Below are 16,122 nucleotides of genomic sequence, written 5' to 3'. Positions count from 1 at the left end.
TGCTTTGGCCGGCTCTTACACAGGATGCAGGAGGAGTGCAGGGAAGCGGACGCCGGGCACCAGAATGTGAGTATGTGTTTTTTTTATTTTACGTTTACGCTGGTAACCAGGGTAAACATCGGGTTACTAAGCGCGGCCCTGCGCTTAGTAACCCGATGTTTACCCTGGTTACCTGGGGACTTCGGCATCGTTGGTCGCTGGAGAGCCGTCTGTGTGACAGCTCTCCAGCGACCACACAACGACTTACCAACGATCACGGCCAGGTCGTATCGCTGGTCGTGATCATTGGTAAATCGTTTTGTGTAATGGTACCCTTTGGCCTGCAATTTCTTGACATTGAGGTCTATTCACTGCGTAGCGTCCTCTGGTGTTAGAAAAAATTGAGCCCTGTCAAAGGCCACTACCCGTAGCCTCACAGGAAACAGCATAGTATTGCACACCCAATTCCTTTAGACGTCTCTTAACGCCGGTAAACATTATCCTCTGCTTCTGGACTGCAGCAGAGTAGTCCGGGTATATGGCAATCTTCTGTTCATTGATTGTGAGGTCTTCTAGGTCCCTGGCTTTCCTCAGGATAATGTCCCAATCTCTATAATTAAGGATCTTTGCAAGCATGGTACGGGGATTAGACCCAGGAGGCTGTGGCAGGACCCTATGAGCTCTTTCTACTGCAAAGACTTTTGTCAACGGTGCATCTCCAATCTTCTCCCTCAGCCAATTTTCAATAAACTCAGTAGGATTCATCCCCTCCATTTTCTCCGGTACTCCCACCATCCGTATAATCTTCCTTCGGGATCTATTCTCAAGATCCTCATTTTTTGCAGCCAGTTCTGACAGTTGTGCAAACTTTCTTTCAGCTTTCTGCAGTTTGACTACATAGTCTTCTGTGGAGCTCACCCTCTCCTCCACTGCACCCATACGTAGTGTTGAGCATTCCGATACCGCAAGTATCGGGTATCGGCCGATACTTGCGGTATCGGAATTCCGATACCAAGATCCGATACTTTTGTGGTATCGGGAATCAGAATCGGAAGTTCCCAGTGTATGGTTCCCAGGGTCTGAAGGAGAGGAAACTCTCCTTCAGGCCCTGGGATCCATATCCATGTAAAAAATAAAGAATTAAAATAAAAAATAGGGATATACTCACCCTCTGACGCGCCCTGGTAGTAACCGGCAGCCTGCTTTGCTTAAAATGAGCGCGTTCAGCACCTTCCATGACGTCACGGCTTCTGATTGGTCGCGTGCCGCTCATGTGACCGCCACGCGACCAATCACAAGCCGTGACGTCATTCTCAGGTCCTAAATTCCTAATTCTAGGAATTTAGGACCTGAGAATGACGTCTCGGCTTGTGATTGGTCGCGTGGCGGTCATATGAGCGGCACGCGACCAATCAGAAGCCGTGACGTCATGGAAGGCCCTAAACGCACTCATTTTAAGCAAAGAAGGCTGCCGGTTAACAGCGGTGAGGTGCAGGGGCCTCCGGAGAGGTGAGTATATCAATATTTTTTATTTTAATTCTTTATTTTACACATTAATATGGATCCCAGGGCCTGAAGGAGAGTTTCCTCTCCTTCAGACCCTGGGAACCATCAGGATACCTTCCGATACTTGGTGCCCTATTGACTTGTATTGGTATCGGGTATCGGTATCGGCGATATCTGATACTTTTCGGGTATCGGCCGATACTATCCGATACCGATACTTTCAAGTATCGGACGGTATCGCTCAACACTACCCATACGTTTATCTGTTTTTTGCATGGCTGCATTTATATTAGCTATTTCCCCTGTATGTCCCTGCCGAGTCAGCACATTCAAAGTCTGCTTACATGATGTGACAAAGACAAATACGTCCCTCAGGGTCGGCTCACCCTCAGGCTCCATCACTTCCTGGCCCCCAGCTGCTGCCTCCATGTTACCTGCTCCTGCCCTGTCCTGCAGCTTAGTCTCCTCATCCGACATCGCTTCCTCCTCCTCTTCTGAATCGGAGTCAGCAGCGGTATCAGTAGCTGCTTCCCCTGTGCCCTCCACTCATGCATATTTCTTCAACTTGGCGGCTGCCTCCATACACCGCTGGCACTTGGCATTAGCTTTTGCCACCTCATCTCTAGCGGCTGTGCCATTTTGTGTGCTGCCTCCTTCTCCTGCGCCTGCATCTCGCTGTCTCCTCCATGGCGTATCCACTCTCCGTGAGCGCAGATCGATGCATGGACCCTTCAGCCGTCCTCTGCAGCTTACCAGGGACAATTCCTTTGTGGCTGTGCAGGATTAAAGCAGGTTTGTCGGCGGAGATCACCCCTGTGCGTCCTCTCACATAGCCAGCTAGGACACGCCCCTACCACCCTGACTTTCACACGGTCAAGTCCCAGTAGCCATGAGTCTGGACCGCATATTCCTCACCCTGATCCTCCTTCCTCCCACCATGCTGAGTGCCCGGAAACACCTCATCCCAAACTTTGACACTCCGAAGAGCTGTTCACTTTTCCATTTATAGAAGCGGGGCAAGAGTAGATCGCATGTAGTGATGCCCAAATATTTGAGCAGCCATGGTCACACGAAGGCGACAGTGGGAAAGTGTCACAAAAGGTGGAGGATGAAGAGACACAATTGCCAAAAAGTCAGGAGGAGAACCAGGGTGTAAAAGTGTAAGATGAGCTGGTGGATGATATAGTAATTGACCCAACCTGGCAGGAGGATATACAGTGTGAGGATAGCAGCACACAGGGAGAGGGAGGCATAGTACCCTAACAGGTAGGAAGAAGCAAAGTGGTGGCTGCATACAGAAGGCGGACAACCGTTCCCCGTAACACCAACATGACGGAAGTTGCCAGTACAACTGCTAGGTCTTCCCGAGTCTGGTTGTTTTTCAAAGACTCTGCTGATAACCTCAAAAAGGCCACTTGCATCATCTGCCAGGTCAGCATGAGCAGGGGTAGCAAAACTACCAGCCTGACCACCACCAGCATGATCAGGCACATGGCAGCAAAGCACCTGACTTTGTGGGACAAACCCCAGGGTCCAAGAACACTGTCTGTGGGTGACACCACTGCTACCACTGTTGTGCATGCAAGCCAATTCCCTGTCAATAGTGCATGCAAAGATGCCTCCTGCCCTTCACCTGTCATTGCACATACTAACTAGCACCATCATCAAGCACGTCCACGTCCTTGTCCCAGCGCAGTGTTCAGTTGTCCATACCCCAGTCCTTGGAATGCAAGCGCAAATACGCAGCCAATCCCCCACAGGCCACACTACTAAATTCACACATTTCGCGACTGCTTACACTCGAAATGTTGCATTTTAGGCTCGTGGAGATGGAAGCTTTCAGCAACTAGATGGTGGCAGCCGTCCCTTGGTACTAAGTCCCCAGCCACCACTATTTCTCCCGGTGTGCCGTCCCGGCATTACACTAGTATGTGTCCCACAACATTAGCTGTGCCCACTACAATGCAGTTACTGGGAAAGTCAACCTAGCCACGGACAGGTGGACAAGTGCTTGTTGGCAGGGACGGTACATCTCGCTGATGGCACACTGGGTTAACATAGTGGAAGCCGGGACCCAGTCGGACTTTGGGATGGAACACGCCCTCTCTATGCCAAGGACGGTGGGACCCCTTCAGTCAGGGTTGCCCCCACAGTTTACAGCTCCTGCACCTCGTCCTCCTTTTCAGCCTCCATCTCCGAAATGATCACATCAGTCACAAGCTGGAATCACTGCAGTACTGCTTCAGCCAAGCGGCAACAGGCTGTGCTAAAGCTAATATGCTTAAGTGACAAACCACACAATGCTGAAGAGTTTTGGACAGCTCTTAAAGAGCAGGCAGATCTGTGGATGACATCGCTGAACCTACAGTCAGGCATGGTCATGTGTGACAATGGCCGGAAACTGGTGGCGGCTCTGAGGTTAGGCGAATTCACACATGTACCATGTCTGACCCATGTGCTTAACCTCGTGGTTCAGCATCTTCTAAAAACCTACTGAAGCTGCTGGATCTGCTTGTCCAAGTACGCTGCCTGTGTGCCCATTTTAGAAAGGCAGCTACAGCTTCCGCTGCCCTTGCTGTACTTCAGAGTTTGCAGCTTCCGTCTCACCGACTGGTGTATGATGCTCCCACACGTTGGAACTCTAAACTGCAGATGTTGGAAAGGATTTCTGAACAGAAGAGGGCACTTGTTGACTTCCAGCATCAACAAGGCTGACGGTATTCAGTTCAGACTCCCCACATAAGACCTCAGGAGTGGACATGGATGTCAGACATATGTACCATCCTCCAAAACTTTGAAGACTCCACCAAGATGGTGAGCGGCGATGACACCATAATTAGCATCACAATCCCGCTTCTCTGTGTTCTGAAATGCTCTCTGCTCACAATCAAAGAGGATGCATTGCAGGTGGAGCATGATGAGATGGAGCAAGGAATCATACAGGGTGACTACACACAGCCCAGCCTCATCTCATCCCAACGTGGATTGGGTGACAATGAGGAAGAGGAGGAGCAAGAACAGGAGCTAGTTTCATGCGCTATAGATGGTACTACCTGCACAACTATCATACCGTCTGTTCAGCGTGGATGGCTTGAGGAGAGGGAGGAGGAGGAGAGCATGATCAGTCATCCTCTTGGTGAGGACACAGAAGTCTTGCCTTTTAGCATTCTGGCACGCATGGCTGAGTTTATGTTACACTACCTTTCCCCATGACCATCGTGTTCTCCAAAGTTTGGGTGACATTCATAACTGGTTGGTTACACTTCTAGACCCACGCTACAAGGAGAACTTTCTATCTCTTATTCCCGAGGTGCACAGGTCTACTAAAATGGGGCCATATCAGTGGGCCCTTGTTTAAGAACTATTTAAAAATTCCCATCTGAAAATGCTGGTGGCTGAGGTCACAATTCATTGGACAACCAAGGAGTACAGGCGAAAGAGACATAACTCCAATCCAGCAGAGTCAGGGGAACACTGGCAAAGTTCTGGTAGACTTTTCTCAGACCCTCCAACTGCATTGGCCCTGAGGCGTGGGGTACTCTCACAAGGAGTGCAAAGTTTGGGAAGATGAGGAGGGAGTACCTTGCTGACCATACCAACATCCTCCGTGATTCCTCTGTGCCTTATAATTATTGGGTATCCAAGCCGGATATGTGGCATAAACTGGCTCTCTATGCCTTGGAGATCCTGGCCTGCACTGCCACTAGCGTTTTGTCAGAGTGGGTTTTTACTGTTTAGTGCCGCTGGTGGAATTATATCTGATAAGTGCATCCGCCTGTCAACTGAAAATGCTGACTTCTCAACACCACCAAATGATAGAAGCATAGCATAAACTCAAATCCAGTGTTTTTTTTGGGAGCTCTAATCCCATGCACCTCTTCACACCCACACATGGGTATACGCTTCCTGATTTTGGTTATTTGCTGTTGTCCTCCTCCTTTTCCTCATCCTCACCCTCCACCACCATGTCACCAAGGTGACCTTGGTTCGTGATGCAACACCCACACAATTTTTTAAAGGGTGTTTATGATGCCCATAAAAACAATTTGCTAGACAATGTGTTCATGTATACCCCCAGGGGTAAATATTTGTCAGCCATACACTTAGTGCATGGGCATTACAAGTGTAGGAGACCCGCTCCTTTCTAATGGGAACATTTTTTTATGAGGCCCTCTTCCATGTCCCTTCCAAGGGGCATTGGAGTGCCTCCAAATTTTTGTCAGCCTTTGCATTCACTGCATAGGTAAACAGTATGGGAGACCCACTTCCTATTAATGGGAACATTGTTTTCATGATGACCTTTTGTACGTCTCTTCAAAGGGGTATTGGGGTGCATCTAAATTTTAGCCAGGCCTTGCATTCACTGCATAGGCAAACAGAATGGGAGACCCACTTCCTATTAATGGGAACATTGTTTTCATGAGGACCTTTTGTACATCTCTTCAAAGGGGTATTGGGGTGCATCTAAATTTTAGCCAGGCCTTGCATTCACTGCATAGGCAAACAGAATGGGAGACCCACTTCCTATTAATGGCAACATTGTTTTCAGGTGGCTCTCCTGTATGTCTCTTCAAAGGGGTATTGGGGTGCGTCTAAATTTTGGCAAGGCCTTGCATTTACTGCATAGACAAACAGTATGGGAGACCCACTTCCTAATAATGGGAACATTGTTTTCAGGAGGCCCTTCTGTACGTCTCTTCAAAGGGGTATTGGGGTGTGTCCAAATTTTGGGCAGCCCAGCCACTCACTGCATATGCAATGACAGTATAGGAGACCCACTGCTTAATAATGGGAGCAACAAAGCATAGCCGGCTGATGGCTCTCTAAGAATAGTGACGACCGACTGCTGGCCCTTTAAGAATAGTAATGGCCGCCTGATGGCCCCATTAAAATAGGCTTTGTGACTTTCAAAATCTCTCCTTCATAAATGAAACAGGATGTGTCTGATGATGTGTCACACACCACATGGCCAGATAAGGTTGTAAAATGTTAAAATTACATTTCCCAGTGAATGCATTTGTCTTGGTTGAAAGAAATGCTAAAGTTCAAAAACGCATCAAAAACGCTACCTGTGAACATAGGTGTGGAGGAGCATTTTTGTTTTTGGTGATTTATTTTGCCCTATATACAAGTCATTACCCTGGAAAGGATGTTCCTTAACATATTTCCCAGGAATATCCATTTTGGTTTAGTTTTTGTATGTTTTATTGTGAGTCTGTAAAAGTGGCATAAGACTCTGACAACATTGTTCACAACAGCGACCTGGGAGTCAGAAATGCTTCCAGGATTCTTCCCCATGGTGTTCCCATGTCATTTGAGCACTGTTCCCATCGATTTCCGCAATTTCTAGGCCCTCTGCAGACTGTTGGGGGGCCCCCGGAAAAATGCTAGAGTTTCCGATAGACTTACATTGGGCTCATTGCTCGGGTCGAGCACCCAAGGATTCCAAGTTGCTCGACCCAAGCAACGAGCACCCTTGCAATTTAGTGCTCACCCATCGCTAATTTTTATATATAACATTGTGTACATTTTTGGCTACAATAAAGATTTTTCTTGTTCATCTCGCTTGTATGAATTTGAACTTGTGTTTTGTACAAAAACCATACATGATGGTTAAAAATAGTGTTTTTTTTAATCATAGCATAAGAGAACATAAGAATCAGTCACTGTATTTGAAAAAATGTTCAGAAACACAAATTGTGCATACCTGTGAAATTAGAGATACAGCTTGTGGAGGAAAAAACCTGTTGAAATATGTGATATACAAGTTATATAATGTCCAGAAACTGTGCCATTCTTCATGCACACACATATGGTATCTTATTTTGAAGAGTTACATTAAATAACAACTGCTCTTTAATTCCTATTTGTTCACCATACATCAGAACATACCATGAAAACAAATATGAAATAATAATTACAATAATTCTAAAATTATTATAGTTCTGTCTCAGGTTTTTCTAATAAACAATTATTACTAATACTTCTATATTTTCTAAAATAACCAGTATATTGGGAAAGATTCACTGCAAGATAGAACTTATACATGGGTATATATAATGCTTGTAAGTGCTTGTCTTCCAATAGCCAATGTTTTGAACTCTGCTTGAGCCAATGACTAGTAATTGTCAGTCAGATGATGTTTAATGATGTTTAATCAATAGATCTTGGAATAATAATTTCCACAATTGGATGTGTTAAAAATGTTCATGTTCTGAGATAATCGTATAGATGTGACTGCTATGTACTGTGTAGTGGCTCCAGTTCATGGTTGGCACATGGTCAGGAGGAAAAAGCATAAGTCAATTATGAGAAGTGAGTATATAGACAAAATAGCATGGGCTCATAGGTGATACTTTCTGAGGTAACACATTTACCTGTTTGAAGTATTACAGGAAAAAGTGTTTCTGCCTTGTCTCTATCCCTCTAAGCTCTTCAGTAATCACGTCAGTGGAAAAGGAGCTCCAGCGGCTGGTATTCTTATATGTCACTGACTTGATTTATTATGAGCTCACAGGACTGGTAATGAAGTGGAAACATGCCTGTGATGCCTCAGACAGGGAAATGTGTTCGCTCAGAAAGTATAAGGGTACTATCACACAGTGGCACTTTGATCGCTACGACGGTACGATCCGTGACGTTCCAGCGATATCCATACGATATCGCTGTGTCTGACACGCAGCAGCGATCAGGGACCCTGCTGAGAATCGTACGTCGTAGCAGATCGTTTGGAACTTTCTTTCGTCGCTGGATCTCCCGCTGTCATCGCTGGATCGTTGTGTGTGACAGCGATCCAGCGATGTGTTCGCTTGTAACCAGTAGGGTTGAGCGAAACGGGTCGATCATTTTCAAAAGTCGCCGACTTTTGGCTAAGTCGGCGTCTCATGAAACCCGATCCGACCCCTGTGCTTGTCGGCCATGCGGTACGCGACTTTCGCGCCAAAGTCGCGTTTCAATGACGCGAAAAGCGCCATTTCTCAGCCAATGAAGGTGAACGCAGAGTGTGGGCAGCGTGATGACATAGATCCTGGTCCCCACCATCTTAGAGAAGGGCATTGCAGTGATTGGCTTGCTGTCTGCGGCGTCACAGGGGCTATAAAGGGGCGTTCCCGCCGACCGCCATCTTACTGCTGCTGATCTGAGCTTAGGGAGAGGTTGCTGCCGCTTCGTCAGAAGCAGGGAGAGCGTTAGGCAGGGTCCACTAACCACCAAACCGCTTGTGCTGCAGCGATTTCCACTGTCCAACACCACCTTCGGTGTGCAGGGACTGTGGAAGCTATTTTTTTTTTTTTTTCCCCTCAGCGCTGTAGCTCATTGGGCTGCCCTAGAAGGCTCCGTGATAGCTGTATTGCTGTGTGTACGCCACTGTGGAAACCAACTGCTTTTTTCAAAGCACATATCCTCTTGTTCCTTCCTTTCTGCACAGCTATCTTTTTTGTTTGTCCACACTTTTTATTTAATTTGTGCATCAGTCCACTCCTATTGCTGCCTGCCATACCTGGCTTACATTACTGCAGGGAGATAGTAATTGTAGGACAGTTTTTTTTTTTTTTTTTTTTTTTTTTTGTGGGAGATTAAGATTGGCATTTCTGCTACAGTGCCATCCCTGTGTGTGCCATCTCTCACTGAGTGGGCCATAGAAAGCCTATTTATTTTTTCCGTGATTTGTGTTCTAAAATCTACCTCAACACAAAAACACTACATCAATCAGTGGGAGAAAAATATTGGCCTCAGTCAGGGCTTGTGTGCCACTGCTGTGTGTGCTATCTCTCATTCAGTGGGCTATAGCAAGCCTATTTTTTTTTTTTTTTTTTAATATTATTTGGTTTCTAAAGTCTCCCTGAAAAAAAAAAAAAACCTAAAAAAACAGTGGGAGAGTAATATTGCCCTTTCAGCTTGTGTGCCAGTCTTGACTCCTGGGTGTGCCACCTCTCTCCCTCTCATTCAGTGGGCCATAGAAAGCCTATTTATTTTTTTTTTTAAATATTATTGGGTTTCTAAAGTCTCCCTGAAAAAACAAAAAATACATAAAAAAACAGTGGGAGAGTAATATTGCCCTTTCAGCTTGTGTGCCAGTCTTGACTCCTGGGTGTGCCACCTCTCTCCCTTTCATTCAGTGGGCCATAGAAAGCCTATTTATTTTTTCCGTGATTTGTGTTCTAAATTCTACCTCAACACAAAAACACTACATCAATCAGTGGGAGAAAAATATTGGCCTCAGTCAGGGCTTGTGTGCCACTGCTGTGTGTGCTATCTCTCATTCAGTGGGCTATAGCAAGCCTATTTTTTTTTTTTTTTTTTATATTATTTGGTTTCTAAAGTCTCCCTGAAAAAAAAAAAAAAACCTAAAAAAACAGTGGGAGAGTAATATTGCCCTTTCAGCTTGTGTGCCAGTCTTGACTCCTGGGTGTGCCACCTCTCTCCCTCTCATTCAGTGGGCCATAGAAAGCCTATTTATTTTTTTTTTTAAATATTATTGGGTTTCTAAAGTCTCCCTGAAAAAACAAAAAATACATAAAAAAACAGTGGGAGAGTAATATTGCCCTTTCAGCTTGTGTGCCAGTCTTGACTCCTGGGTGTGCCACCTCTCTCCCTCTCATTCAGTGGGCCATAGAAAGCCTATTTATTTTTTTTTTTTAATATTATTTGGTTTCTAATTCTCCCTGAAAAAAAAAAAAAAACCTAAAAAAACAGTGGGAGAATAATATTGCCCTTTCAGCTTGTGTGCCAGTCTTGACTCCTGGGTGTGCCACCTCTCTCCCTCTCATTCAGCGGGCCATAGAAAGCCTATTTATTTTTTTTTAAAAATATTATTGGGTTTCTAAAGTCTCCCTGAAAAAACAAAAAATACATAAAAAAACAGTGGGAGAGTAATATTGCCCTTTCAGCTTGTGTGCCAGTCTTGACTCCTGGGTGTGCCACCTCTCTCCCTCTCATTCAGTGGGCCATAGAAAGCCTATTTATTTTTTTTTTAAAATATTATTGGGTTTCTAAAGTCTCCCTGAAAAAACAAAAAATACATAAAAAAACAGTGGGAGAGTAATATTGCCCTCTCAGCTTGTGTGCCAGTCTTGACTCCTGGGTGTGCCACCTCTCTCTCTCTAATTGTGGGCCATAGAAAGCCTTTTTTTTTTTTTTTTTTAATATTATTTGGTTTCTAAAGTCTCCCTGAGAAAAAAAAAAAAATAAATTAGGTGGGAGATTAATATTGACATTAGTGCTTGAGTGACAGTCCTGCGTGTGTGTCATCTCTGTGATTTTGTGCCACAGAAAACAGAGTGTGTAACATTGTGCCTGATTTTCCTTGTGGTCTCACCAACCTGTTAAGGGATATTGAAATCATACTGAAGTTATAGCTCACCGTGTAAGTTGTTTGACAGCAACAAATAAAGTTACTTTGGTTAAGATTTTAAAACAATGAGGAAGTCTGGTGCAAGAGGTCGTCGTGGGCGTTCATTGTCAGCTGGTAATGATGGTAGTGGTAGAGGAGCATCAGGTGGTCGTGGGGATAAAAATATTCCACCTAAGTCTGGAGCTGTGGAGCCAGTTTCGTCGTCAGGCTACACAAGGCCTCGAACGCTCTCTTTTCTGGGAGTAGGAAAACCGCTTTTAAAGGCGGAGCAGCAACAGCAAGTTTTGGCTTACATTGCAGACTCAGCCTCTAGCTCTTTTGCCTCCTCTTCCGAAACTGGTAAATGTAAAAGCAGCGCGTCGCTTGTGGATGTTCACGGTCAGGGACAAGTCGCTTCCTTGTCCTCCTCAGCAAAAACTACAACAAGAGAGAAGGATGCAGCAGGCGACACAACGGGTCACTCCATGGAGCTCTTTACACATACCGTCCCTGGCTTAGAAAGTGAAACATTTAACAGGCCATGCCCATTACAAGTATATTCTGACATGGAGTGCACTGATGCACAGCCACAGCCAGAGTACTATGCTGCTCCTTTGACTCAGACCACCACATTGCCCTCTCAGGGTACAGATCCACAATCAGACCCTGATGAGACTATGTTGCCCCGCCACGAACGCTATACCACCGACCGACACAGTGACACAGACGAAGTTGCACACGAGCTCGAAGAGGAGGTAATAGATGACCCAGTTATTGACCCCGATTGGCAGCCATTGGGGGAACAGGGTGCAGGCGGCAGTAGTTCAGAAGCGGAGGTGGAGGAGGGGCCGCAGCAGGCATCAACATCGCAACAGGTTACATCTGCCGGGCCCGTATCTGGCCCAAAACGCGTGTCAAAGCCAAAACCTGTTGGAGCACAGCGTTGCCATCCGGTTAAAGCTCAGTCTGCAATCCCTGAAAAGGGATCCGAGTCTAGGAAGAGTGCAGTCTGGCATTTTTTTAAACAACATCCAACTGATCAGCGCAAAGTCATCTGTCAAAAATGTTCAACTAGCTTAAGCAGAGGTCAGAATCTGAAAAGTCTAAATACTAGTTGCATGCATAGACACTTAACCACCATGCATTTTCAAGCCTGGACTAACTACCAAACGTCCCTCAAGGTTGTAGCACCCTCGGCCAATGAAGCTAGTCAGCAACGCAACATCCCTTCCGTCACTGTAAGGCCACCATTTTCCGCACCACAGGCAGTATCTGTGCAGGTTTCTTTGCCAGCCAAAAGCAGTCAGGGTCAGGGAATCACCAGTTTTGTAGGAGGAAATATTGCATCTAGGGCACCGGCGGAAACAATACCGTCTCCAACCGTCTCTCAGTCTGCCATGTACACCGGCACACCCGAAAGTTCCACGATCTCCAGCTCTCCAGTCCAGCTCACCCTACATGAGACTCTGGTTAGAAAAAGGAAGTACTTATCCTCGCATCCGCGTACACAGGGTTTTAACGCCCACATAGCTAGACTAATCTCGTTAGAGATGATGCCCTACCGGTTAGTTGAAAGCGAAGCTTTCAAAGCCCTGATGGAGTACGCTGAACCACGATACGAGCTACCCAGTCGACACTTTTTTTCCAGAAAAGCCATCCCAGCCCTGCACCAGCATGTTAAACAGCGCATCGTCCATGCACTCAGGCAATCTGTGAGTACAAAGGTGCACCTGACTACAGATGCATGGACCAGTAGGCATGGCCAGGGACGTTATGTGTCCATCACGGCACACTGGGTGAATGTGGTGGATGCAGGGTCCACAGGCGACATCAATTTAGGGACAGTTGTGCCTAGCCCACGGTCTAGGAAACAGTTGGCTGTAGGCGTTCGCACCCCCTCCTCCTCCTCCTCCTCGTCCTCCTGCAGAAGCTACAGCTCTTCCACAGAACGCAGTCTGCCAACCACTCCATCGGCAGATGACACTGTTGCACACCAGTTGTCCCATTATGGGCCAGCTACTGCCAAGCGTCAGCAGGCTGTATTGGCTATGAAGTGCTTGGGCGACAATAGACACACCGCGGAAGTTCTGTCCGAGTTCTTGCAACAAGAAACGCAGTCGTGGCTGGGCACAGTAGATCTTGAGGCAGGCAAGGTAGTGAGTGATAACGGAAGGAATTTCATGGCTGCCATCTCCCTTTCCCAACTGAAACACATTCCTTGCCTGGCTCACACCTTAAACCTGGTGGTGCAGTGCTTATTGAAAACTTATCCTGGGTTCTCCGACCTGCTCCTCAAAGTGCGTGCACTTTGCTCACATATCCGACGTTCGCCTGTACACGCCAGCCGTATGCAGACCTATCAGCGGTCTTTGAACCTTCCCCAGCATCGCCTAATCATAGACGTTGCAACAAGGTGGAACTCAACACTGCACATGCTTCAGAGACTGTGCGAACAGAGGCGTGCTGTTATTTATTTGTGGGAGGATACACGGGCAGGCAGTAGGATGGCAGACATGGAGTTGTCAGGTGTGCAGTGGTCTAAGATACAAGACATGTGTCAAGTCCTTCAGTGCTTTGAGGAATGCACACGGCTGGTTAGTGCAGACAACGCCGTAATAAGCATGAGCATCCCCCTAATGCGTCTGCTGATGCAAAGTTTGACGCACATAAAGGAGCAGGCGTCTGCACCAGAGGAAGAGGAAAGCCTTGATGACAGTCAGCCATTGTCTGGTCAGGGCAGTGTACAGGACGAGGTAGCGGGCGAAGAGGAGGTGGAGGACGAGGAGGATGATGGGGATGAGTATATTTTTAATGCCGAACCTTTCCCGGGGGCACAGGAATTTGGTTGCGTGTCACGGCCGGGTTCTGGTTTTTTGAGGGACACAAGTGACGTAGATTTGCCTGCAACTGCCCCTCAACCAATCACAACCGGAGATTTGACAACTGGAACTTTGGCCCACATGGCGGATTATGCCTTACGTATCCTAAAAAGGGACACACGCATTACGAAAATGATGAACGATGACGATTACTGGTTGGCCTGCCTCCTTGATCCACGCTATAAAGGCAAATTGCAAAATATTATGCCACATGAGAACTTGGAACTAATATTAGCAACCAAACAATCAACTCTTGTTGACCGTTTGCTTCAGGCATTCCCAGCACACAGCGCACGTGATCGTTCTCACACGAGCTCCAGGGGGCAGCAGACTAGGAGTGTTAGGGGTGCACACATCAGAAGTGGCATTGGACAGAGGGGTTTTCTGACCAGGTTGTGGAGTGATTTTGCTATGACCGCAGACAGGACAGGTACTGCTGCATCAATTGAAAGTGACAGGAGACAACATTTGTCCAGTATGGTTACTAACTATTTTTCATCCCTTATCGATGTTCTCCCTCAACCGTCATTCCCATTTGATTACTGGGCCTCCAAATTAGACACCTGGCCAGAATTGGCAGAATATGCATTGCAGGAGCTTGCTTGCCCGGCAGCAAGTGTCCTATCAGAAAGAGTATTCAGTGCTGCAGGTTCAATATTAACCGAAAAAAGGACTCGTCTGGCTACCCAAAATGTTGACGATCTAACATTCATTAAAATGAACCACAACTGGATTTCGAAATCTTTTGCCCCACCTTGCCCGGCCGACACCTAGCTTTCCTATGAAAAGCTCTTGCCTGTGAATTACTTTTCTAATGTCTAATTTGCTGCAGCTGATTGTACAGCATACGACATGTTTACACCTCCCTAAATGGCAAAACTCCCCACACGGGGCCGTGGTATCGCGACTTGGCGCAAGCACCCGTGAGACTGCTGTTTGTCTGAAGAGGTGGGTGTGCTCGCTTTTGGTTGACGGCATTGCTACTGGGTCCCTCATAGTACAATGTAGTGTCTCTGGCGGTGGTGGTGCGCACCCAACGTCAGACACACCGTTGTAACATGAGGGGCCCTGGGGCGGTCCCGCCGGCCTCAAGAGAGTTCCCCCCTACCCCAGCTCAAAATGTGCTCTACCACGTGCAAAATTATGTCGCACAGCTCCACCAATCTTTAGTCTATTCGCTGACATCATTCAATGTCTGGCACTGACAATACAAATTTGTAGACATCTATGATGCAACTTAAAGTAGTCTGTGTCTGTGTCCTATATTGGCACCATTAAATAGTTACTGCCAAATTACTATGTCAGAAACTCAGTAGATGAGCCCACCCCTGTACCTAAGTATGCCACCTTTTTTTTTTGTTTTGGTTGTTTTGCGAGACATTAACATCTATTTATATTTTGGGAGTACTGGGACAGACACTCCTTGCACTACTCCTCCACTCACCACCAAGCTGCCTGTGTATCCATGTAACCGCTGTAAAACTGCCATGAGCCTATTGTTTGTTATTTTAGGCCTTTGATAGCCTGTCTGCGGCCCCTACTTGCAATACTCCTCCACTGACCACCAAGCTGCCTGCCCGTGTATCCATGTAACCGCTGTGAAACTGCCATGAGCCTATTGTTTGTTATGTTAGGCCTTTGATAGCCTGTCTGCGGTCCCTACTTTAAATACTCCTCCACTGACCAGACCACTGCTGCCCGTGTACCCCTGGAACCAATTATAAAGTGCCTACAGCCAGCCCATTTTCTTATGTTAGGCCTTTGAAGCCTGTCTGCGGTCCCTACTTTAAATACTCCTCCACTGACCACCAAGCTGCCTGCCCGTGTATCCATGTAACCGCTGTAAAACTGCCATGAGCCTATTGTTTGTTATTTTAGGCCTTTGATAGCCTGTCTGCGGCCCCTACTTGCAATACTCCTCCACTGACCACAATGCTGCCTGGAGTGCCTGCCTGTGTATCCATGTAACCGATGTAAAACTGCCATGACTGCCTACTGTTTGTTATTTTAGGCCTTTGATAGCCTGTCTGCAGCCCCTACTTGCAATACTCCTCCACTGACCACCAAGCTGCCTGCCCGTGTATCCATGTAACCGCTGTGAAACTGCCATGAGCCTATTGTTTGTTATGTTAGGCCTTTGATAGCCTGTCTGCGGTCCCTACTTTAAATACTCCTCCACTGACCAGACCACTGCTGCCCGTGTACCCCTGGAACCAATTATAAAGTGCCTACAGCCAGCCCATTTTCTTATGTTAGGCCTTTGAAGCCTGTCTGCGGTCCCTACTTTAAATACTCCTCCACTGACCACCAAGCTGCCTGCCCGTGTATCCATGTAACCGCTGTAAAACTGCCATGAGCCTATTGTTTGTTATTTTAGGCCTTTGATAGCCTGTCTGCGGCCCCTACTTGCAATACTCCTCCACTGAC

The 16,122-nt window shown here is 46.8% G+C and overlaps 1 protein-coding gene and 1 long non-coding RNA gene across 2 annotated transcripts in view; one reads left to right on the top strand and one right to left on the bottom strand.

Moving 5' to 3' along the window:
- JAK3 (Janus kinase 3) overlaps positions 1-16,122 on the top strand; it is a 712,213-nt gene that overhangs the window by 536,603 nt on the left and 159,488 nt on the right. The gene's annotated exons all lie outside the window — the stretch shown is intronic.
- LOC143797166 (uncharacterized) overlaps positions 1-16,122 on the bottom strand; it is a 69,041-nt gene that overhangs the window by 37,029 nt on the left and 15,890 nt on the right. The window contains exon 2 of the long non-coding RNA XR_013220449.1: positions 7,193-7,229. This is a non-coding gene — a long non-coding RNA (uncharacterized LOC143797166). The remainder of the gene's footprint in view (positions 1-7,192; positions 7,230-16,122) is intronic.

Source organism: Ranitomeya variabilis, chromosome 1 (genome assembly GCF_051348905.1).
Source record: "Ranitomeya variabilis isolate aRanVar5 chromosome 1, aRanVar5.hap1, whole genome shotgun sequence".
NCBI lineage: Eukaryota > Metazoa > Chordata > Amphibia > Anura > Dendrobatidae > Ranitomeya > Ranitomeya variabilis.
Note: the sequence above shows the minus strand (reverse complement) of the source record. Positions and strands in the feature narration are given on the sequence as shown.